The sequence below is a fragment of the Sarcophilus harrisii genome, chromosome 4 (genome assembly GCF_902635505.1).
Source record: "Sarcophilus harrisii chromosome 4, mSarHar1.11, whole genome shotgun sequence".
Taxonomy (NCBI): Eukaryota; Metazoa; Chordata; class Mammalia; order Dasyuromorphia; family Dasyuridae; genus Sarcophilus; species Sarcophilus harrisii.
In genome coordinates this window covers 101,954,070-101,977,704 of record NC_045429.1, presented here as the reverse complement: position 1 = coordinate 101,977,704, position 23,635 = coordinate 101,954,070, and the positions used below count along the sequence as shown (strand labels likewise).

The 23,635-nt window shown below is 35.6% G+C and overlaps 1 protein-coding gene across 3 annotated transcripts in view; it reads left to right on the top strand.

Annotated features, from left to right (window-relative positions):
* Positions 1–23,635, top strand: part of LOC116419099 — an 82,357-nt gene that overhangs the window by 47,709 nt on the left and 11,013 nt on the right. Inside the window, exon 4 of one of the 3 annotated variants that reach the window (XM_031937284.1) lies at positions 5,533–7,299. The exons of the other annotated variants lie outside the window; for them this stretch is intronic. The gene's annotated coding sequence lies outside the window, so the exon portion shown is untranslated. Of the gene's footprint in view, positions 1–5,532; positions 7,300–23,635 lie in introns of those variants that run through there. 3 annotated transcript variants of the gene reach the window in all.

The following is a 23,635-nucleotide window of genomic DNA, read 5'->3' as shown; positions in this document are numbered from 1 at the left end:
CTACCTCAGCTCCCACATCTGGCAATAATAGAGCTGGTTAAATAGCAAAAGACCCAAATCTTTTGATTGGTTGAACTAAGAAGGAAGTTTAACCATTACTGACCAATGGTGGGCAATGCTGTCTGCTTCCTGTGGGTCACACCACTTCCTGAAGGTTAGACCTAGGTTCTCACCTTCCTGACCTTCCTAGAGGCTTCTAAGCCTAGAGAGTCACAAGAGTGACTTCCTGCAATCTGGGCCTAAGACCTGACTTCTGGCCCCTCAGACCTCTGGGAATAGGGATCGTATGACTTAGGCCTAGGTCTGACCTACTCCATGTCATAGATTTTTGGAGAAAATTTCACCTGGTCTCATTCAGGAGATCAAACCAAAAAGAGTCACAGTGAAACAGCTGGCAGAAGCACTTCACTATTTAAGCGATTGTTTTAATCGTATTGAAAAGATGTGTCTAAATACTTTTTTTTTTCCCCTGAGGCTATTGGGGTTAAATGACTTGTCCAGGGTCACACAGCCAGGAAGTGTTAAGTGTCTGAGACCAGATTTGAACTCAGGTCCTCCTGACTTCAGGGCTGGGGCTCTATCCACTGCGCCACCCAGCTGCCTCCATTCAAATACTTTTAAGATTTTTTAAAGTTTGAAGCCTTTGTTAAGGAAAAGCTAAATTTTAGCAGTGAGTGGGGAAGGGATAACACACTGCATAGCTACTTCACTTTACAGTACTGTGCATACTTTATAATCACCTTCATCTTTCATTTTATAATTCTGTTTATTGTTATGGTGCAGTATTTAATAGGCTTGCTTTTTAGTACATTTTATGGTTTGTGTGAATGTATTATTTTGTGTATGCATTTGTTATATGAGCTAAGTGAAGTGAATGGGTAGGGACAAATTCATATTATATAAAAATTACATAGAAGTTTATGGAACACTACATTTATGTAAAGTGAGAATTGTCTGTAACAGAAATACAAAGGGAACAAGACTCAGAAGAGCTAGTTTCCAATCCTATTACTAAATTACCAGTGTGGCTGTAGTCACTTAAACTTTTAGTCATCTGTAGATAAAGAGTCTGTAACCTAGTGAAAGGAGTGCTGAATTTGTACTTGGGAGATCCCTATTCAATTTGTGTTTCGGATACTTACTAAGTTATATGATCACAAGTCAGTCAATAATCAATAAACATTTATTTATTAAGCATCTACTTAATGCCAGGTATTGTGTTAAGCTGTGGATACAAATAAAAAGAAAAAGTCGCTGCCCTCAAGGAACTCAAGATCAAATGAGAGAAGAGAAAAAACAATACCAAAAAGAAACTGAAAAGAAAAGAGGGAAGGTTAATATCTACCAAGGTGCAGAGGGATTGGAATCTGTGCTGGTAGAGAGGATGAGTTAAATCATGGATCCTTAAAAGATTCACATAGGAAATTTGAAAGCACAAACATTCATCATATATTTCTTTTCTCTTGGCATTTCTGAAAATAAAAAACCCTTAGAGCTACATAAGCTTAGGAGTGTCATTTCAGTTTACAAAGAAAATGGAGTATTTTCAACCAATCAACAAGAATGTCTCATCTATAATCAACTACATATCAGGCACAGTGATGAGCCCTTAGGATACAAAGAAAAATGCAGATAGTCCCTACTCTTATGGATCTTCAGGGAAAATAATACTCACAAATATAGACAAATAAAAAATATAAACGAAGTTAATCCAAGGGAATTCTAAGTGAGACTCACTAAATAACTCTGAGGTTCAAAAGCAGCTTTCACAGGAGCTAGTACCCAAGCTGAGTCTTGAAAGAACTAGATTCTAGGAGGCAGAGGTGAGAAGGAACTGCATTCCAAGCATGGAGAGAAGTCACGGAGATGAGAGATGGAGGGTCATGTATAAGGAAATGTAAGAAGACTAGTTCAGCAGAACCAAAGAGTACATGAAGGGAATAATGTACAATAAAACTGAAAAAATAGGTCAGAGGCAAATTGTGAAGGATTTTCAATGCCAAAGAAAGAATTTATATTTGATCTTAGAGTTAATAATGTGCTTTTGAAGTTTTTGAGCAAGGGAGTAAAATGATTAGAGCTGAAAAAAATCCCTAATATGTTTTTTTTTTTTTAGGTTAATTATACTAAAAAAAATTTTAAGCTTTTTTGCCACCACAGGAAAAAAAATGATACTATGGCTACTTCTCTATTCATTAAGTATTAATATAAGTGCAGAGAGGGGCTAGAAAGATATATAATGTTTAGGAAAGATAGCACCTCATCTCCAGTAGTAATTACATTTTGGCAGCGGTCACATAATTATGACAATAATATATAATTATATATAGTAATACATTAGAATTAGAATCAGAAGGATGAAAAACCATGGATTATATGAGTTGTTAGTGCTGTTGGGGATGGGATAGAAGTGTGTAAGGAATCCTAGTGAGTCTTGGCCATGTCCTACGTGTAACTATTTGCCGAGAACATGAGAACATGCTTGCAATTATCTGATGGAATGCCAGGAAGCATAGGAAGGGAAAGCCACCCTCCCTGTGCATTGATTAATAAGTTTCCTTTATTGCTGACGTGTGTTTCACCTTGGAAACATGGATAGTTCCCTGAGTAAGTGCAATCATCCTAAGGGAATGAACAAATAGTCTCTTTAGTGGGTCCCTCAAAATGGACCTGTATCTGGAAGGCTGCTTTCTCTCAAGAGTCACATATCAAATGAGAGTAAGTAGCATAGTACCTTCTTTGTTATCACCCTATAAAAGCCCCTTAGTGGGAAAGGGACTTTGAGAACCTCACCTTGCCTGGGGCCTTCCCCCTCTATGACCCTGTGATTAGGGTTTTTCCCAGCCCAGAAACTCAGGTGTTGGTGCTTCTTCAAAGTACTGATGATGTATGTTTTATGTTGTTTGTTTGTTTCTTATATTATCTTTTTTGTTATGGTGATCACTGTCTTTGTTAATTTTGTATTAATTTTATGGTATACGTTTCCTCTTCCTTTATGTCCTATCTGAATCAAGGTTCTGAGTAGTGATAAACTTGTGTAATAGGTCCAAAAATGTATGAAAATGATGACTCCCTGATCTGACTCAAAGAAGGGACTCTCAAATGCTTTAAAATTACTTTCAGAAAATTCTGCACAATTACTTTTTGATTAAAACTTTCAGTGGAAGATTAGAAAAATGTTGCCAGCAAGTACATTTATTTCCTAGTGTACTATCTCTGTGTTGTGTAGATCAAACAAACTTATTCCTATGGCCTGATTAGACAAAATAAAAAGTGAAAAAAAAATTTTTTGAGGAACTTTTGAACTTTTCAGAAAGATACTCTTTTTTCCTCTTCATTCCTAACTCTAGCCAAATTGGTAAAGCAAACAAAAGACACAGATAAGAAGGAAAGGAATCTTTGTTAGTCTACAGGAATATAAATTAATTAGAAACTAATATTACTATGAACTTCCAAATTGTGCTTTGAATGTTCCTTTAATGGTCAAATATTTTAGTGATTTTGTAAAAGTTATATGGAAACCATGCTTAGACCACTTAACACTTTCCTTGGAGAGTGACCGATTGATTTATTATTTTAGTGCAAGGAAGAAAATGATCACTGATTAGAAAGAGAGAACTCAAGATAGTTTGAAAATAGCAGTGAAGTTCCAAAGTAAAAGCACTTTACAGTTTAAATTTAACTATTTATTATTAATTTTTTAAAGAAACTTGTTTAAATTAGAGAGCAACTTAAAAATAAGACTTTTAATCATTGTATTTTATTCTGTTAAAGAACAGATCTAGTTGCTTAGATAGACTAAAAGCAAGGTCATCAAAAGAGTATTGAAATAGATTATGTATTTGTAAGCTTTTAAGAATCCCCAAAGCAGCAGTCTTGCAACTTTTTTTAGATTTTAAAGAAAAAAAATCCCTAGACTTGCAATTGAAAAACCCAAGAGGAAGGTAAGACCCTCTATTGTCCTTAAAGTGTTCTGGGTGGGATTAGATTAGAGAAATAAAAGAAATTGATTTGGCTGTTTGGGTGATTCAAAGAAATGATGAGAAGCTGGGAGTCTTACCATGGATTTGTTTGAACTTGAGAAACTGGAAAGAATAGGTCCTAGGAAAAATTAAGATTTAAATGTTACCATTTATTTGGCAATTATAAATCTAGAAGTGATTTGGTCAAAATTTCTTCTGAAACTAAATCATAATGTGGCCTTATTTGTAGTGAGATATGTTTTCCTGTTAAAATAATTGTAACAAATCAGGACCTAATGCAAAAAAACAAAAACAAAACAAAATACTAAGGTCACCTTGGTGACTTTGAATCATTATGTGACCTTAAGCCTAATATGTAAAGGAGAATAATATTAGCACCTACTTTTCAGGGTAGTTGTGAGGATCTCATAATTGTAAAATGCTTGTCATAGTGCCTGGCACATGGAAAGCACTATAATAATGTTAATAGATGTAAGTACTTTATATTGGTAATATAAAATGAATGATTTCTATGTAAGACAATTCAACTGAATTGATGTCACCTCTTTGGTAATAAATGTATTTCATGATTTTAAAATTATTGTATTTAAAAAAATTATATTGTAAAATTTAGGAAGCCATTATATACTGTTGAAGAAGTAATTTTTCTTTTTTATCTGGATGTAGTTAATTATGAATTGAGCTGTTAAAAGAATGTGATAAAACTGTCTGAAAACTTAAATATTTAATAGTGTATATTCTATGTTTAAAATGGATTACAACAACAACACTGTTTGTTTAGAATAAAAAGAATGAAGCTCAACTAGGATTATTTGGCCATCAAATATGAGAATTGTGAAATTATATCTGTTAATAAATGGATAAAAACTCCAGAATCTGATTATTCTTAATTTATAAGTGATAGATAAATGAAATATCTTTATTTGTGCTCATTGTTAACTACTAGTAGAACATGAGAGAAAAATAATTATTTCCTCATACTAAACTGTGATTAGTAAATCTTTGCTATTTAAAGTAAATTTTTATTTCAGGTGTAGTTGTCTAAAGTGTCATTAAGCCAATAGTCCACCATTTAAGGGGAATGTCTATACACTATCCAAAGGGAGTACAGTCTGGGAAATTCTGTAGGTGGAGGGTCTGTGTCTGGAAAAGTTAAAAGATTGACTTCAACTCTTGACATGGTTTCCCCATTGTGCTTTCTGAATATAAAATTTCCTGCCTGGTTAATTTTAAGCATGGCCTAGCTTTTGACACCCTATGAAGGTGATTTGCAGCATGATTGACTGGCAAAGGGGAGTTTCCTCCTATTATGGCTTATATCAGGGATCATCGTATTCTTTTTCCTTTTTTCTATAATCAGGGCAGGTGAACAGTTTAACTTTTGCTGTTGTAATACTAAATCTATGAAAATAATGTGATATAAGTATGACATATCTTATTATTTTCAATATAAATTTGAAATCAACTAAGTAAATGAGTTCTTAAATTTGCCATCTATTTTATATCCATGTATAAGAATAGGTCCTTAAAGTCTCATTTTTTTTTTCAGGGTGATACAGAGATAATATCCTCAAAAGGGAAGAATTAAACAAAGATGAAAAAGTTTTTTTCAAATTAAATGGAGTTACTATAAATTTTGAAAAAACAACAGGATTACAGTGTTTTCTCTAAGATTCCCCCCCACCTTCTCTCTTTTTTTCTCTCTGTTTTTTCTTCTTTCTCTTCCCTCTCCCTCCCCACACACAGAGCTTCCAAAGGTTTCTAATGAAATATATAGGCCTTGAATATCTTTTGAGAATGGTTTCTCAAAATTGGATTAAGAATTTTACATATAAAATTGTATTGAGTCTTGTTAACAAGTAGAAATTAGCAGCATTATTTAGGAATTTCTGCAAGTTGACTTGGAACCAGAGAGGCAGATCTATTAGGAGGAATTCCCTTCAAAACTAACCTGGACACAGGATCTATTCCAGAATGTTTAAAAGATGTTTCAAGAATTGGATGTCTATAAGGGACATTTGGGACTCAAGGTGAAATGCACTGATTAAATGTACAATTAGGAATAGGTTATGAATGGAACCAGGTGAAGATTTCTCAAAAAGTCTATGAGATGGAGTGGGTCAGATTTTAGGTCTAAGTTTCAGGAAGTCACGTAACCCACAGGAAGTAGAGAGCTTTGCTGACCACTGGTCAATGATTACTTTCTTTTCATTCCATCCAATGAATCCAAGTTTTTTGCTATTTAATTTACACCCTGTTTCAGGGCCCAGGGCCACACATCATGTTGGGAGATGAGAACTGAGAGGCTGTGGGTCTGCTCTGATGGCATGTTTGGATCTTTCCTTGCAAGAACCTAATAAATGTTTCCTGTTTCTATCTGAAGATGTCTCTGAGTAGTCATTTTAGGCAAGGGGGTCTAGCACCACTCTACACAGTCTATGGGGGCTCATCCAGGATCTGTGACTTCCCAGAGAGATGGCTAGGATTCTGCTACAAGGCAGCCGCCAGCTTGGGTTTTCTCTGACAATCCTTGAAATTGGACTCTCAGCTTTCTTCTCTGTGAAGTGTGGGCCTGAAGTGGAGGCACTCAAATACAAACAGAAGCAGAGGGAAAGTCTCTGAAGAAGCCCGAGATAACAGTCAGGTAACTTGTGCGCACATAATCCAGAAGTAAAGGGGGAGGAGCAGTCCAGATTGGAGCTGCTCTCCCCAGAGCACTGCCTGTACTCTTGGGACTGTCCTTAGGCTGAAGGGAACTCTGGGATGATTAAGACTTGGTGATGCAAGGTTAAGGCGTGGTCCCTAGTAAGCCAGAAGAAAGTCCTGATAAATGGCACAGAGCATGACTGCTGGATGGGAACGATCCCTCCAGGCTTGGGGTTCTGAATCGAGTATAGAAACTCAAGCCATGAGATTGGAGCTGCTCTCCCCAAAGGGAAAGGAGAAGGAGCAGTCCAAACCTAATCTTTGGAGCAAAAATCTAAAATACCACCAGAGAGTGCACTTGATGAGATATTGTTGTTTTGTGTGGAGAAGGGATGGTCCTCTTCCATGTAATTTTGGTCTGTGTTTATATCTTTGTGCAGAATGTCTGTGTAATGTCTGTTCTGTGTGCTGGATTTTGTTACTGGAAAGATTTAAAATGCAGTCAGCAAGAAGAAAAACTTCTATTCTGTAGTTAGAACACTGGGAAAGATTTCTTCAAATCTTATAGAAGTTCTTATACAACTTGATGTTCTATAATATTGGTGATCATTATTTAATTGTTTGGGGCTTTTTTGTGTCATGGTGTTTGTTTTCTGGGTTTTCTTGGTGACCTTGATGATATATTAATTTAAAAAATATTAAACATGTAGAAATATATGTTAAATCCAATATATGCATGCATATTTACATAATTATCTTGCTGTACACATAAAATCAAATCAAACAGGGAAAAAGTGAGAAAGAAAACAAAATGCAAGCAAACAACAACAAAAAGCAAAAATGCTATGTTGTGAACCATACTCATTTCCCACATTCCTCTCTCTGGGTATAAATGACTCTCTTCATCACAAGATCATTGGAACTGGTCTGAATCATCTCATTGTTGAAGAGAGCCATGTCCATCAGAACTGATCATCATATAATCTTGTTGCCATGTACAGTGAGCTCCTGGTTCTGCAATGATATGTTAATTTTGAATATATACTTAATCTTAAGTCACAAATGAGTCCTTGAACTCCCTTGAAATTGTGGTGTATTCATTATCCTGTGCCTTATAATTGTCTTTTGACTTTGTGTTAGATGTTTTATTAGTTGTACCAAAGTTGGTTTAAACTTAATTTCAAATAATCCAGTGATGTTTCAGAATATTGATCCAATAAAATTTAGCCTTATACATTTAGTACTATAAAAGTGCTCCATGGGGAATACATTCCACAGGGGTCAAGGAAAAGAACTGAAAGAACCAAACTACCTTAATTTTGTGAAAAGCATCCATTTTGTGACTTAAAGTTTAATATACTTGTAAATGTTTTATTCATATAATTTTTGGGAAAATTAAGTGGTATTAACTTTACATGTTTTGAGAACCATTCCACATATCTTGTAGTGTATTCTTGAAATTACCAGATAATTTACCTGGGAATAACCACAAGATTTGTAAAACCAAGGCCAATCAGAAAGAGAGAATGCCTATTACTCAAGATTGTATAAGATTATTGGCTCTTCATTTGAATTATATTCAAGCCTTAAGAAAGGCTTATTAACTGTGAAATGGATTTTGGAAGCAATATATTCCCTTAATTTTATTTGGAATTTATTTGTAAACTGTCAAAAAGCACAATTCTTTGTTCTTCCAGAGGAGCCTTGGACCCAATTTGTTATGCAATGGCTGGGCTTGCTTATAAATAGATATGGTCAGATTTTACTTCTTTAATTTCTTACAGATTTTTTTCATGACAGAGATCATAACAGTCATTGTGGAGACAATGGGAAAAAAACGGCAATTATTAGTATGCTCCATCATCCCCCAAAAGGGTTTAGAAGTGTAGGAAAAGAGGGGAGTATTGTGGATCTGAAATGAACTAAGTGAAATTAACAAAAAAATAACCAGAACATAGGTTCCAATTACAGATTTTTCCAGTGTTCTAATCTCAGCATCTTCACTATTTGAGGTAACATTAGACAATCTACTTCCCATCTATATGCCTCAGTTTTCTTTTCTTTTAAAATATTAGTAATTCTAATGCTTTTATTTTCTTCCATTGAGCTGGGAAGTTTCACTGGGTAAGACCAATAAAATATACTATTCTTGCTTTATTCAATTCCATTTGACAAACATTTGTTATGGTCTTACTATGTACAAGGCTATTAATTGATTATTGTCAGGAAGGGTTGAGAACCTTCTATCTTCCATTTAGGGAGAATATTTATTCTTTCCTGACTCACTAATTTTTTTTTTCAGTTTCTTGGAAATTAATTAATCTACTAACTAACTAACTCTCTTTCTCTCCTGATTATCTGAGCAAATATGACATTTTATCTAAAATTAACAACCTAAGGCAACAACAAAGATAAAGTGTATGGTTGTTGTTGTTTTTTTTTTTTTTTTAATTCTCTCAGGAGAATATTTAGTCATACATTCTGTTGTCTGTTGTAGCATCTTCCGTGGAGATAGTACTTTGCAGAAGCTTTATGCTATGGTGCCAGTGAGAAAGGACTTTAAACTGGTCACAGAAGCTCAACACAAGCTGATAGACCCAACAATCCTTGTGTCAAGGATTCATGATGATTTGAAGTAGGATTGCCAGCTAAGTGATCCCAGGGAGGGTACCTCTGTCCCAGGAGTAAATGATTGCACCTAAGAATGATCTCTGCATTCCCAGTATGAATATTGTGGGAATACAGAAGCCCCAGGTGGCTTTGCCTGAAATCAAGTATTCCAGGAAAACTACTTAGCTTATTGCCCATATTGCTCTTCTCTAGAGGACAGAGCTATTGAAGACAATTTCAGTTGCTAATGTTACCAGACTATGCCTCTGAACAGAAGAGGCAGAGGCACTGAGCTAATTACAGCTTCATGCTTATCCCTTAAGAGCATCCAAAATTCTCTTTGCAAATGATAAGATAGCCTTTATTACTGAGTAGTAGTATATATTCATTGCTAATGTCCAATCATTTATTATTTATCTAATCTACCTTTATTTATCCATCTCTCTTTTTATCCATTCCTCTTTGTCCATGTATCTATCCAACCATGCATCTATTTCTATCCATTCACATATCTACCTACCTACCTATCTACCTATCCATCTATTTATCTCATGAATTTAACTATTAGAGCACTGGTTCTGAAGTCTGAGGGCCTGCATTGAAAACCCACCTCTGAATGATTACTTTGATCAAGTTACTTTACAAACTCTGAGGGTCTCAGTTTCTTCATCTACAGAGTACCAGTGATACTGAATGCTACTTACCTCCAAATGGAGAGGCAATGGTCAACATGGGGATTACAAAATAAAAGAATATCTATGGATGATTAAAGGATAAACAAATAAAAGCCTAAGGAATTTCAGGAGCAGATAATTAGAGGCAGAATAGTGTTAGAACTACTGTGCTAAATTTGAAATATAAAATAAACCACAGGACAGAAGGTCATGCTTTCATGCCTTTCAAGTTCTTTGTATAATAAAATGTTTGTTCATAGAGCATTATTCTAGAGATAGAATGGATTTTGGAGGCAATATCTTCCCACCTCTTCCTTTAATTTTATTTGGAATTTAGAAAACACTAAAAAAAACCCCGAGCATTAATTTTCTTTCTTTTTTCATTTGATACGAGAAAGGTGAATGGAATAGGAAGGTTAAAAATAGGGTTTCCCATTTCCCCCAAAGGGAAGTTAGCAGAAAAAAATTAAAAAGGAATTGCAGGTTAGCAGGATGTCTCTAAAAGCTCCATTTTAAATTTGTCATAAACTTAAAAAAACAAAAACAAATTCTACATAATGGAGATTCATAGTTTCATATAAAATCCTTTCCTTCAATTCACCAAAAATATGCTCCAGATACTAAAATAATTGCAGTAGACTTAGACTATCCCATTGCAAGATGCTTTCAAAACAACTTGACTAGTCAAGCACAACACAAAGTCATATATACTAGCTTTGTTTTCCTAGTGTAGGTGTCAGAGCACAGTAATCCTGATCTAGGTGTTGTCTTTCCCAGAAATTAAATTATTTCCTTGATTATATGTTAAGCTTCTTAAGAATAGGGACTGTGTTTTGCCTCTTTTTGTATCACCAGAGCTTAGCACTGTGCTTGATATACAATAATGTGCTTAATGAAAGTTTATTGATTGATTGAGCTTTTGTTTCACTATTGTACCTCTCTACATAGTTCTCTTTTAAGGTAAACTGTAGTACTTGTGATCAGCAGTAAAAAGTACTGTGGAGGTTTTTTTTTCTTTTTTTTTAAACTAGAACAGATTTATGTTTACCTGTATTTATACCTCCTTGGGACAATTTACCAAGATATTTTCTAATAGGACTTAGACTGAAGTCCTTTTAGAATATTTCTATGGATTATTGATCTGTAATTGATGTGCTTGAAGTTCAGCACTAAATAATGAGATTGATATAGGTGCACCAAATGTTTATATTGAGGAGAGCAATTGGCACCAAATGTTGGGGTTTAGTTATGTGAAGAATTCACAATGGCCTTTCTCTTTGATAAAAGGTAGATTTATTTCTAAGAAGAGGTTACAGAAAAATGAAGAGGTACAATAGACATCAGGAGTGATAAATATGAAATAGATTGCAAGAGCCTGTAGTTAGCTAGGAAAGGGGTTTTAACAATTAACAACGGAAAAGATAAGCTCCCTAGTGGAACTCACAATTAACCAGGAGAAAGGGAATACTCCATGAAGTGAGAATTTGCCCTTAACTGACTGCTAAATCCACAGAGGGGTTTAGCATCCTAAAAGAGTTAGGAAGCTGTAAGAAGGAGAAACACCATGAGGCATGGTGGAGGCGGGAATGGGAAAAAAGACACTAAGACACAAAATGCAGTGGTGGGTTAATCCAAAAGGGATTCATCAAAGGTGGAGTGGGCCTTGGGCAGAGGTATAAGGGAAATTTAAATTGGGAGGTTTGACACAACTTAGCTTTTTTTCTGATTAGATATAGAAAAGTGGAGTTAACCACGGCCTCTTCAGGGGTGGGCCTGTAAGACTGAGCTGATCCCCATTACTGCCCTTCCCTGCTTGCCTCAGGGAGTAATCTTATCAGTACTTCAGGCTGCCTCTGCCGACCCCACCTAGTGACCCCGGACCTCCTCAACATGTCACTGTAAATTGTGCTAGTTCTCCTATCCTATGGTGTCAGATCAAGTCAACATGTGTCAGGCATAGTACTGAGAGCTGCGGATGCAAAGAAATGTAAAAAATAGTCCTTCCTCTCAGTATCTCATGTTCTAATGAAGGAGACAAATGTGTAATCTACTGTATACAAGCAAACTATGCAGGGTATTTTAAAAGTCTGAAAGTAATTTTAAGCTTTATAAGCTGATATGGCTCAAAATTGCTCTAAGACTTTTGGATGTATCATATATTTTCTAAGACGTACAAGTTTTTTGTTTTGTTTTGTTTTAGTCTTTCATAACTTAAAACTGTCCTAAGATTTTTTGGATTCATTGAATACCAGATATCTTGCAGATAGACTATCTAGCATTAATATTAAGAGGGATCGAGAAAAGCTTCTTGTAGAAGGTGAGACTTTAGCTGGGAGGAAGTTAGGGCATCCAAGACACAAGAGATGAAGATGGAGGACTTTTCAGGCTTGGTGGGGGGCAGTAAAATTTTAGAGTTGGGGGTAAAGGGTCATGTATGAGGAACAGCCAGAAGTATGTTATCATTAGTTTGTAGAATATATAAAGATATAAGGTATAGGAAGACTGGCTAGATTATAAAATGGCTTTGAATGTCAAATTAGGAAACCACTGGAGTTTATTGAATAAGGTGGGACTTGAGTGAAGAGAGATTGGAAGCAGGGAGAACAACCAGCAGGCTACCATAATAGTTCAATTGTGAAGTGATGAGGATATGGACCAAGGTGATAATAATGTCAGAGGAGAGAAGAAAGAGCATAAATGAGAGATATTACTCAGTTAGAATTGATAAGTCTTGATAGCAGACTGGATATGGGCAGTGAAAATGAGGAATTAAAGATGAAACCTTGGTCACAAGCCTCGGTGACTGGGAAGATGGTGGTATCTATGACTGTAAAAGGAAAGGAAGAGGGAAGGGCTTAAGGGGAAAGATAATGAGTTCACTTTGGGATATGTTGAATTTAAGGGACATCTAGTTTGAGATATCCAATAAATAGCTGGTGATGTGAGGGTTGGAGGCAGGAGAGAAAAGTTAGAGCTGAATAAGTAGATACAGGAATCGTCAACATATCAATGATGATGGAGATCATGGGGGCTGATCAGATCACCAAGCCAAATAGTACATAGGGAAAAGAGAAAGAGGGCCTAGGACAGAATCTCAGCAGAGATCTGGGCCAGCAAAGGAGACTGAGCAGGAACAGTCTGATAGGAATGGAGAGGACTAGAGAATGATGTTAGGGAACTCTAGAAACAAGACAGTATCGTGGAGAAGTGGGTAAATGATAGTGTCAAAGGCTGTGCACACACATATATATGTATGAATGTATATATCTAGAGAGAGGGGGAGGAGGAAGGAGAGGAGAGGGAGAAGGAAAGAGAAAGAGGTGAATGTCAGGAAGTATGGGGATAGGCCATTAAGGAAGGTGGTAAGGTAGGCAGACAAGAAAAGATACAAGCCTTTATTGAGTTCCTACTATGTGCCAGGCACTGTGCTAAATATTTTACAAATCTATCTCATTCAGTCCTCAACACAACCCTATTATTATCTGCACTTTATACTTGAGGAACTAAGACAAACAGGGTTAAGTAACTTTCCCAGGATCATATAGGTAGATAGTTTCTGAGAATTGATTTAAATTTAGGTCTTTCAAGCCCAATGCTCTATCCACTGAATCACTTATCTGCCATAGATTAACTAAGAGATCATTGGTAACTTTACTGTGATAGTCATTTGTTTTCTTGATAGTTGTATATACATTGCATTTTCATTGTATATATTGTTTTCTTACATAATTTTATATTTTACCAAGTTTCAAACATATCAAATTATATAATATTTTAGTCTTTGAATTAAAATATGTTTTGATATCAGGAGTTAAAATATTTTATAATTTATCTGTACGCATAATCAAGGTAATGCTAAGCAAAATTGTGAAGGATAATTTTTTTTCTTTTTTCAAAATCTCCTTGTGGATTTCCTCTTCCTTTTACCAGAGAGATTTTTTAGGAGAGGATCTGATAAATTTATTCACATCCTGAACTAAATAATGGACTAATGAAAAGTAAATAAATCCAGGAAAGGTGACATATATGAGGCACAGAATTTTAAATCAAAGGAATTACTCTTCAGTCATGGAATTTCTTGATTTCCTTCCTCTATGGACTGTCAGAAAAGCTGCTGTAGACATGAAGTAGTCTGTGATTTAGTACCCAGCCAAAGCTACAGTTTATGACCTCTCCCTAAATGTAATTAGCCTTATCAGTCAATAGTCTAATTTTTAAAAATTAATGAATTAACAGTGAAAACATGATGAAAAAAAAAGTCCTCCTCCTGCAGAATACACTGTTGTATAATCAATCACCTGAGCTTCAGCAGGGGTAGGCACAAGAGAACACATATACATATAAGGAATACATGTATTCATCGAACATCTATGCCGGAGACAAACTCATGAAAGCCATGTGGACCAAGGCTTATGAATGGGGACACCTGTGACTAGTAGGCAAATATGATGCTATTGTGCTGCCCTCTACTGTTCTGTGCTGGTATTGCCATTCTTTCCAATTTCTGCATTATCTCGGGGGGTCATCACATCTCTGCTTTCCATTGTACTGGCTCCACTGGACTTTCAGTCAATCGATAAACATAGTGAGTGCTTAATAAATGTTTATTGATTGATTGAAAGTCCACAAGACAAGTGGAGACAATATAATGGAAAGCAGAGATTTGATGACCAGCAGAGAGAATTCATAAATGTCAGAAGATGGTTTTTGTTAAATAAGTCAGTGACAAATATTTGGGAGACTTAGAAGTATCTTGCCTCAAGATTTAAACTTCATCACTAGATATTAACTGCTGTTAGTGGGTGGGATTGCTTACTTCTTCAAAGAAAATGGAATATTACTCCTTTCTGGCTAGAAAAATAATAATGGAGCAGAGAAGGCAACAGATGGATATTCTCTTCCCTTTCTATAAACTCTTAGTTTTCAACATGGGAAAGAAATTAAAAAGAGAGTAAAGAAGTAAAAAAAATTCTTAAGATACCTCAAAAAAATTCACTTTTGTTTTGCACAGGAGCAGTTGCAGTAAAAGATTAGGGATTTTATTTTCAGATGAAGTCCTGGAATCCTGTCAACATGGTGTTAAGAGTGTTTGACTCCTGAATGAAGCAATGTAGAAGAAGTCCCCAAAGAACCTTTCTAAATTAGTCTGTGACTAAAAATCCTATTTTAAAATCATTTTTAAAGCGTGAAAAGATGCAAGTTCATTAATTTTGTAATCATACACATAGTGAGTAGTTGAGGAAAAATTTTAATCTGGGTCTTCTATTGCTGGGTCTAGTACTCTACTTCTTCTGTGCAATTTGCTACACTGGGAGTAGTTGATTAAAACAAGTCCTGGTTTTAATGGAAGACAGAAAATTCAGAAAGAAATAAAGAAATCACATAAAAATCAATGGGGCATGATAGAATTGATCGTAGGATATTTAAAGGGGGCTACTTCAAAATCATGAGTCATTGTTTTTTGAAAAGATGGGCTCATTAAAGGGAGAGACAATACTTAAAACCTGTTTGAATTCCCCACCGCACCCAGCACAGTGTTTAACCTATAATACCATATTGGTCTAAACATTGGTTGTCTTGAAATATAAGCCATAGTCCCAAAATAAGCCACAGAAATTTTATTGAAAAGGAAAAACATACGATAAACATTAAGAAATACTAATGATAAGTTATCCTCAGGTTTTATGCTCATGATATTTAGAAGAAAATGTGATCTATATTTAGAGTGAAACAGTATGTGCTCAATAATATATGATTATTCACTAAAAATTGGAAAAGGACAGATATTTTTATCTTTAAAAATGGTTGAGGACAAGAAAGAGTTCAGAAATTAGAGACCAGTAAACCTGATATCAATTCCTGGAAAAAATATATTGACTTGCAACCTGTCAATAAATACTTATTGAGTGCCCACCAGGTTCAAAACAATATGCAAGATGCCATGGGGGATAGAAAAACAAATACTACTGGAACTCACAGTTTAATAGAAGGAATAAGGTAAATCCTGAAAACAACAGTAATACCAGATTGACTATGGTAAGTGCTATTAGTGAAATAATAAAAATGGCAATGGCACTTTGAGCATGGGGGGAAAATCTCATTCAGTTCTGAGGAAAGGGGCTATCAACTTCGTTCACAAAGCAGGGGACTAACTTAACTTAGCTAGTATTTTCTTATCAAATATCAGCATTTATAAGTACCTATTATGTGTCAGGAATGGTGGTAATCCAAGGGGACCTTAGGAGCAATACAATTCAATCACCTCATTTTACAGATAAGTAAACTGAGACCCAGAGAAGTAAAGAGGTAGCTAGATGGACCAATGTAGCAAGAGCTATTCCTGGAGTCAGAAAAGACCTAAATTCAAATTTAGCCTTAGACATTGGCTGGGTTGTGTTACTTAACTCAACTGCAAAATGCAAATCAGATTAAAATCTATTAATTATATATATAATCTATATAATTCATATATTTTTTCTTTTTTTAAGAGGTAAAATTTTAAAAATTAATGCAAATACAATGAAACATTTGTTGTTCAGTTGTTTTAGTCACATATGACTTTGTGATCCCATTTGGGGTTTTCTTGGCAAACATACTAGAGTAATTTGCTCTTTCCTTCTCCAATTTATTTTACAGATGACTAAACTGAGACCGACAGACTGAAGTAATATATTAGTCCATGGTCACTCCAGAGGAATGATAACATAGATAATGTCATTATGTATTTTTTCTAAGACAATATGTGACCAGCAGGCATCTGTATATACATGGTTCTATGGCCTCCATTTCTATTTGAATTTGACCCTTCTGGTCTACACTAGTAGAATGCCAGCCCTTAAATGATGGCCACAGCAACTTAAAAAGCCTGTGATGTGCTTTGACAGAGGGAGTATGTATCCAAAGTATGTCATATATTATTAACATATTAACATATGTTATTATATTACATATTATTATTATTTTGTTTTGTTTTAGTCTTTCATAACTTAAAACTGTCCTAAGATTTTTTGGATTCATTGAATACCAGATATCTTGCAGATAGACTATCTAGCATTAATATTAAGAGGGATCGAGAAAAGCTTCTTGTAGAAGGTGAGATTTTAGCTGGGAGGAAGTTAGGGCATCCAAGACACAAGAGATGAAGATGGAGGACTTTTCAGGCTTGGTGGGGGGCAGTAAAATTTTAGAGTTGGGGGTAAAGGGTCATGTATGAGGAACAGCCAGAAGTATGTTATCATTAGTTTGTAGAGTATATAAAGGTATAAGGTATAGGAAGACTGGCTAGATTATAAAATGGCTTTGAATGTCAAATTAGGTGGGACTTGAGTGAAGAGAGATTGGAAGCAGGGAGAACAACCAGCAGGCTACCATAATAGTTCAATTGTGAAGTGATGAGGATATGGACCAAGGTGATAACAATGTCAGAGGAGAGAAGAAAGAGCATAAATGAGAGATATTACTCAGTTAGAATTGATAAGTCTTGATAGCAGACTGGATATGGGCAGTGAAAATGAGGAATATTAACATATAATCCTGTTGGGGTGTCTTATTCACGGAACAGAACCTGTTGGGAGTAAGGTATAAGGACACTGGAAAGGTAGGAGGGGGCTGGATATAACTAAATATATGTATAACTATATACACATACATCTCTCACACATACAAGGTAATTATGAAAAGGGAAGGAACTAGCAGCTATGGGGATCAGAAAGGGCTGTATTCATAGAAGCTGCTACTTTAGCTGAGTCATGAAAGAACCATAATTCTAAAAGGCATAGATAAGGAGGGTATGTGGACTTGTGAAATGTGCAAAGCCTGGAGATGAGAAATAGATTGTTATCTGTGAAGAATAGTGGAAAGGCCAGTCTGGGTAGACAGTATCATATATGAAGAGAATAATGTGTAATAAGCCTGAAAAGGTAGGTTGGGGCCAGTTTATGAAAAATTTTAAATGGTTAAAAAGTAGGTTTTTCAGGTAATGGGGGAACCTTTTAAGTTTATTGAATAATGGAGATAATAAGTTCAGATTTGAAGATATACCCTCATTTTGTAGTTTTTTAAAGGATAATGACACTAGGATTTTATAGAAATTTTTTTGCCCTATTAGGAATAAAACATACTGTGGTGAAAATTGTTAAACTTTAATTTGTGTACAGAGTGATGGTAGAAGGGCACATAATGTTTAAGTAGGATAGAGTCCTTCCCTTCATAGAGCAAAGGGAAATATATGTCAAATACTGATAACTACAAAACAAAAATACATAAGTATGTTAGAGAGACCCAGAGATGGCTATATATGGTTTTGGTGCTCTTGGAGATGGAGGTGGAATGGAGATCATGTCAGCTATCATCAGGTATGGGGAGGAAAGGCAAACTATTAGGATGTCCCTTTACTCCCCAAAGAGGGTAGGGGTAGAGGAGAGAAGGGAAGAGTTGTGAGCCTGATATGACTAGATGAAATCAATAAAAAATAACCTGGTACAAGGCAATTCCAATTTTTCTAGTTTTCTAATCTCAGCTTTATCACAGTGATAGGAGACAATTCACTTCCCTTACTTAACTGTATGCCTCAGTTTCCTTTTGTCTAAAAAAAGATCATTAACGATTTTAGTGTCTTAACTCTCTCCTGAGAGAGCTCAGAGGTTTCACTGGATAAAACCAATAAAACATTTAAAACTGGTGTTCCATATACTATTTTTGTATTATTCATTTTGACATTGCCCCTATTTATTAATAATAAACAGCAAAACTACTTATTGTCTTGCCAGCAGGATGGGTTGGGAGCTCCATAATTTCTGACCTCTTTTCATTTGTTTTCTCTTTCCTGCCTCATTTGGTATTCTTTCAGTTTTTTATAAACTCTCTAGATAATTATTTTTTAATCCAGATCAATTGTCCATGTGTGGTATTTAATCTAAAATTAACAATGTGAAAAAAGAACAGCAAAGAGATGAGAGCCATGTTTGTTCTGCTGTATTATTATTCTGTGAGCTCCATATTTTATTATTTGTGCAAAAAGTAAACTATTGATCTTTCAGAAGAACATTCTGTGTTGTCCCTAATACACATTCCGTTGTGTTATTGAGGTTCTTCAGTGGAGATGGGTTCTTTGCAGAGCTTTTAACTCTGGTGCTAACCAAGACTGTAAACTGTGACCCTGGACAAATGGCTTAAGCCTTCCCTGTCCTAGACAATTCTCTAAAATGATCAATCATACCAGTGAAAGTCCACAGGATTCTTCTCCATGGACCCATATGACCAAGAGGTCATAAATTCTTTCTGTCCCATCAGCAACATTCTCTTGAGATGTGCCTACAATTCTACCATTAGACACAGCAGGGTGTTGTGGGCAAAAGATTTCTACAACAAATATGGAATTTTATGGGGTCCTGTGCCAATATTGACAAACCATAAGTAGCCTCTCCTTCAGGGAAGATTGTGTATTTAGTGTAGGACCTTTGACATAATGCTTGACTTTCAACTCTTCTCTCTGTAGGCTAGCTTAATCATCCTGTTTTCACATTGACAGGTCAGAGGGTTCATAGGGTGAGATGGAGTAGAGAATGACCTCATTGCAGTTTCTACTCACTCTTAGCATCCTTCAGGTAAACCTGATTACATTTCAACTACTTACAGTTGTAGATCCTGTATCTCTACCATGTGCTTCCTGTTTTAATAAGTTAGCCACAATGATGCTTTTAAAACACTATTATAGTTTCTTGTCTATTGACTGTCCGGACTGCATGTAGCATCATACAAAAAAAGGGAAGATTCAGTCCAGTCCAATGGGCTTACATTTTTTTTCAACTTGATAAAGTTAAAAGCAAACAGCTTGATCAATTTTCAGAATGAAAATCCTGAGCCCATTTCATCTTTATATTTGGCTACATAACTAATGTTGTACCAGTTTCTGTCTTTATGGTTATGGGTAAAAATAATGTTGAATATAAAAAGTTATTTCCTAAGGTCTTGGCCATAAATGTTGAATTGAATCTAGATTCAAGATATATGCCATTGGTGGTGGTTTGTCACAGGATTGCTGTTCAACATGTGTCTTGTAGCTCTGCTATCTACATCTTTCCTATGCTCCTGGTAGTTAGCAATTATTCATCATAGTGTCTTCATTTTCCCAAAGTTCTCACCAACTGATAGCATTAGTTGGTCTTCAGCTTGCAGGCCCTTTTGGTTGTTCTTGTTCAGAAGTTCATTTTATTTTTTCTCTTTCGTCATTGTCCATGACCCCTGGCCGAAATGACTTGCCACAATTTCAGAATTGTAGGTGGAGTAGATGGTTTCATGAATTGCTGTCACCAAAAGATTCATTCATGATCAGCTCTCTGGTCACAAGCTTCACTATACTTTGGCTCTCAGTTGACAGGCATACCATTGCCTGTCCACTTGGCAGGATTGCCAAGATCCACCCCTCAAAACCCTTCCATCTTGGTAGGATATACTAAGAATTTTTTGGCACAGCCTTCAAAAACCCAATATCACCCAGGAATGTGTCAGCTGAGAAAACTTCCAATTCTTATTCACTGATTAACAATATAGCTGATTATACTTATGTCCTAGAGATTTAAATGGAATAGCCAGCAGCCATAGAAAATACTACAGAGGAATTTGCTGTTCAATGCCATATCAAGAGGAATTATAGCATGTGCAAGGGGATGATCTACTTAGAGACCCCTGCAGGCTAATTTTCAGGGCCTCTGCCCATAAAAGAATACTCTGCATCTGCTTGGTTTCCATCATTTCCAAAATCTTCCTAAAAACCAACAACAGCCTGGGAAAGCTAGATCAAATAGAGAACAAAAGAGAAACTGTCTGTCTATAGGCATTCAGAAACAAGAGACATAGCTCTTGGCTTTTAGGGAATATGAAAGTAGCATCATTCATGAACTTAATAATAGTCACAAAAGCTGGTGGTCAATAGGACCAGCAGGCTTGGTCTTGTTGGAAAATTTCTTGCATCTCACTAAGATCAGGGCTCAACAATTGATGATAAGTATAAGCAACAAATGATAAGGGCAATGCATATGTCCAGTATAAGGGGGACCCATAACCTCAAGCCAGGAAGGAGGAAGGCAATCTGCTAACCTCAGGCCCCAGAGCCTCTGTTTACTCAGCCTGGGAGGAAGGCTAAGATTTATCTCCTGGTAAGGAGGACAACCTCATTAACTTAATTATGAAACCACCAAACATAATATAAACAATCCTCCCCTTCACATTCTTCTCTTTCAGCTCAGCAATGTGAGCATATGCTATTCTTTGTTCTCAGCTAAAACCTTTTTGTATTTATGTCAGAATGTGTTGAATAGAATTATATAGTTCTTATTGTTACACAAATTCCAAGGAGTAGAATAATCCTAAATACCCATCAGATCAGCAAAACCAAGGGCTCACCAGAGATTCTGAATCCCATTCATGAATCTCATGATGTTTTACATCTCTTTTCTAATATGATCAACCCATTATGGGTATTGTCAGATGGGCCAAGGCCCTCACTCTTTTTGGTAAGTACACATACTAGCAGGAATGAAATCCAGAGATATGTAGTTCTAGAGAACTTATATCCTAATGATAGCCATTTTGTTTGAGTGTCTAGGGAATCAGTAGCATCACTACTTACTTGCCTTAAGAATCTGAACAAGAGCTTCATTTCTTTAATAACTCTAGCAATTCCACATGGTAAGAGAATTTCTAAATCACTCTCTTTCAGAGATTTATTTTTAATGTCAAACAGGTATTAACAGAAGTTGGGTAAAGTGTCTCAAGCTAGAATGAATGATAGAGATTAGAGAAAGAGATGAATAATAGTTATTGGTAATTCCCTACTTTAGACCCCTGAGGTCACCATGTCAAAGAATCAGACTCTAAGATCCCCATGAAATCTCAAAAATCATTTAATCCAAACTCAAAAAACCCCCCAAAAACCCTCTCGCCAGTACAATATTTCCAGTAAGTGGTATCCAACTTCCATTTGAAAATTTCCTGAGGGGAGAAACCACTGTCTCCTGAGGTCATCAATCAATAAACAATTATAAAGAGCCTACTCTGTGCCAGGCACTGTGAAGAACTGGGAATCCAAATAGAAAAAAGATAGTGTCTGCCCTCAAGGACCCTATTCCTCTTTGGAATAATTCTTTTTGTTAGGAAATTTTCCTCTACATAGAGCTTATATATTTTTTTTCTGCAATTGACACCAATTTTTTTCTAGTTCTATCATTTAGTACCAAGCTAGACAAGTCTAATCCTTCTTTCCCTTCACTAAATATTTCAAATATATTCCAAGCACATATTCCCAATTCTTTCAACTGATTTTCATATGATATAGATTTCATTCATTCTGGTCACTTCATATTACATTCTAACTTGTCAATGTCTTTAAAAAAATGTAATAGCCAGATGTAAATATAATTCTCCAAATGTACTTTAAATGGGACTGAGTTTTAGGAGGACTATTTATTGCTGCTTTTCTTTTTCTGAACATCTAAAAAAATCTAGCATTAGCTTGTTGGAGATTTTTGATTGCCATGTCACATTGTTGATTCAATAAAGTTTGTGGCCTACTTAAACCCTCAAATCCTGTCAATCTAACACAAATAATAGAGAGGTAAGATATTTTCTCAAAAATGTATCAGGGATAGATGATGTGAAAGGGGTATATATGTGCAGACCAGTAGAAAGTTTGTATAGAAGTATTGGGAGATAGTTGTAGTCAGAATTAATCCGAGGGATTATGCTGGTGTTTTCTTTTTTTCTTTCTTTTTCTTTTTTTTTTTTTTTTACATTTTTATGCTTTCTCTTTTATTATTTTTTATTTTTGTTTTTTTCTTTACTAATTGTTTCATTTTTTCTGGTTATACATGTACATTAACTTTTTAATACATATTTCTTTATGAATCTTATTAGAAGAGAAAAATCAGAAAAAAAGGGAAAAATCATGGGAGAGAGAAAAAAAAACAGAATAAAAGAAGTGAACATAGCATGTGCTCATTTACATTCAATCTCCATAATTCTCTTTCTGGATGCAGAGGTGTTTTCTATCCAAAGTTTATTGAAATTGCCTTAGATTACTGAACCACTGAAAAGAACCAAGTCTGTCTTTTTCCCCCCTTAGGCAAATTGGGGTTAATTGACTTGCCCAGAGTCCCACAGCCAGGAAGTCATATTTGAACTCAGGTCCTTCCCACACCTAGTGCTCTCTCCACTACACCAACTAACTGCCCCAGAATCAAATCTTTCATAGTTGATCATCACACAATCTTGCTGTTACTATGTATAATCCTGGTTCTGCTTGTTTTTTTCAGCATCAGTTCATATAAATTTTTTCAGATCTTTCTAAAAGCTTGTTCATCATTTTTAATAGAACAATAATATTCCATTACAGTTACATACCATAACTTACTCAGGTATTTCCCAATAGATAGTCATCCACTCATTTTCCAATTCTTTGCCACCACAAAAAAGCTGCTACAAACATTTTCGCACATGTGGGTCCTTTCCCCTCCTTTATGATTTCCTTGGGATGTAGACCCAGTAATGGCACTTCTGGGTCAAAGGGTATGCATAGTTTATGGCCTTTTGAGCATAGTTCCAAATGCTGTCCAAAATGGTTGTCCACAACCCCACCAACAAGGCATTAGTGTCCCAGTTTTTCCACATCCCCTTCAACATTTATCATGATCTTTTTTTGTCATCTTAGCCAATCTGAGATGCCAC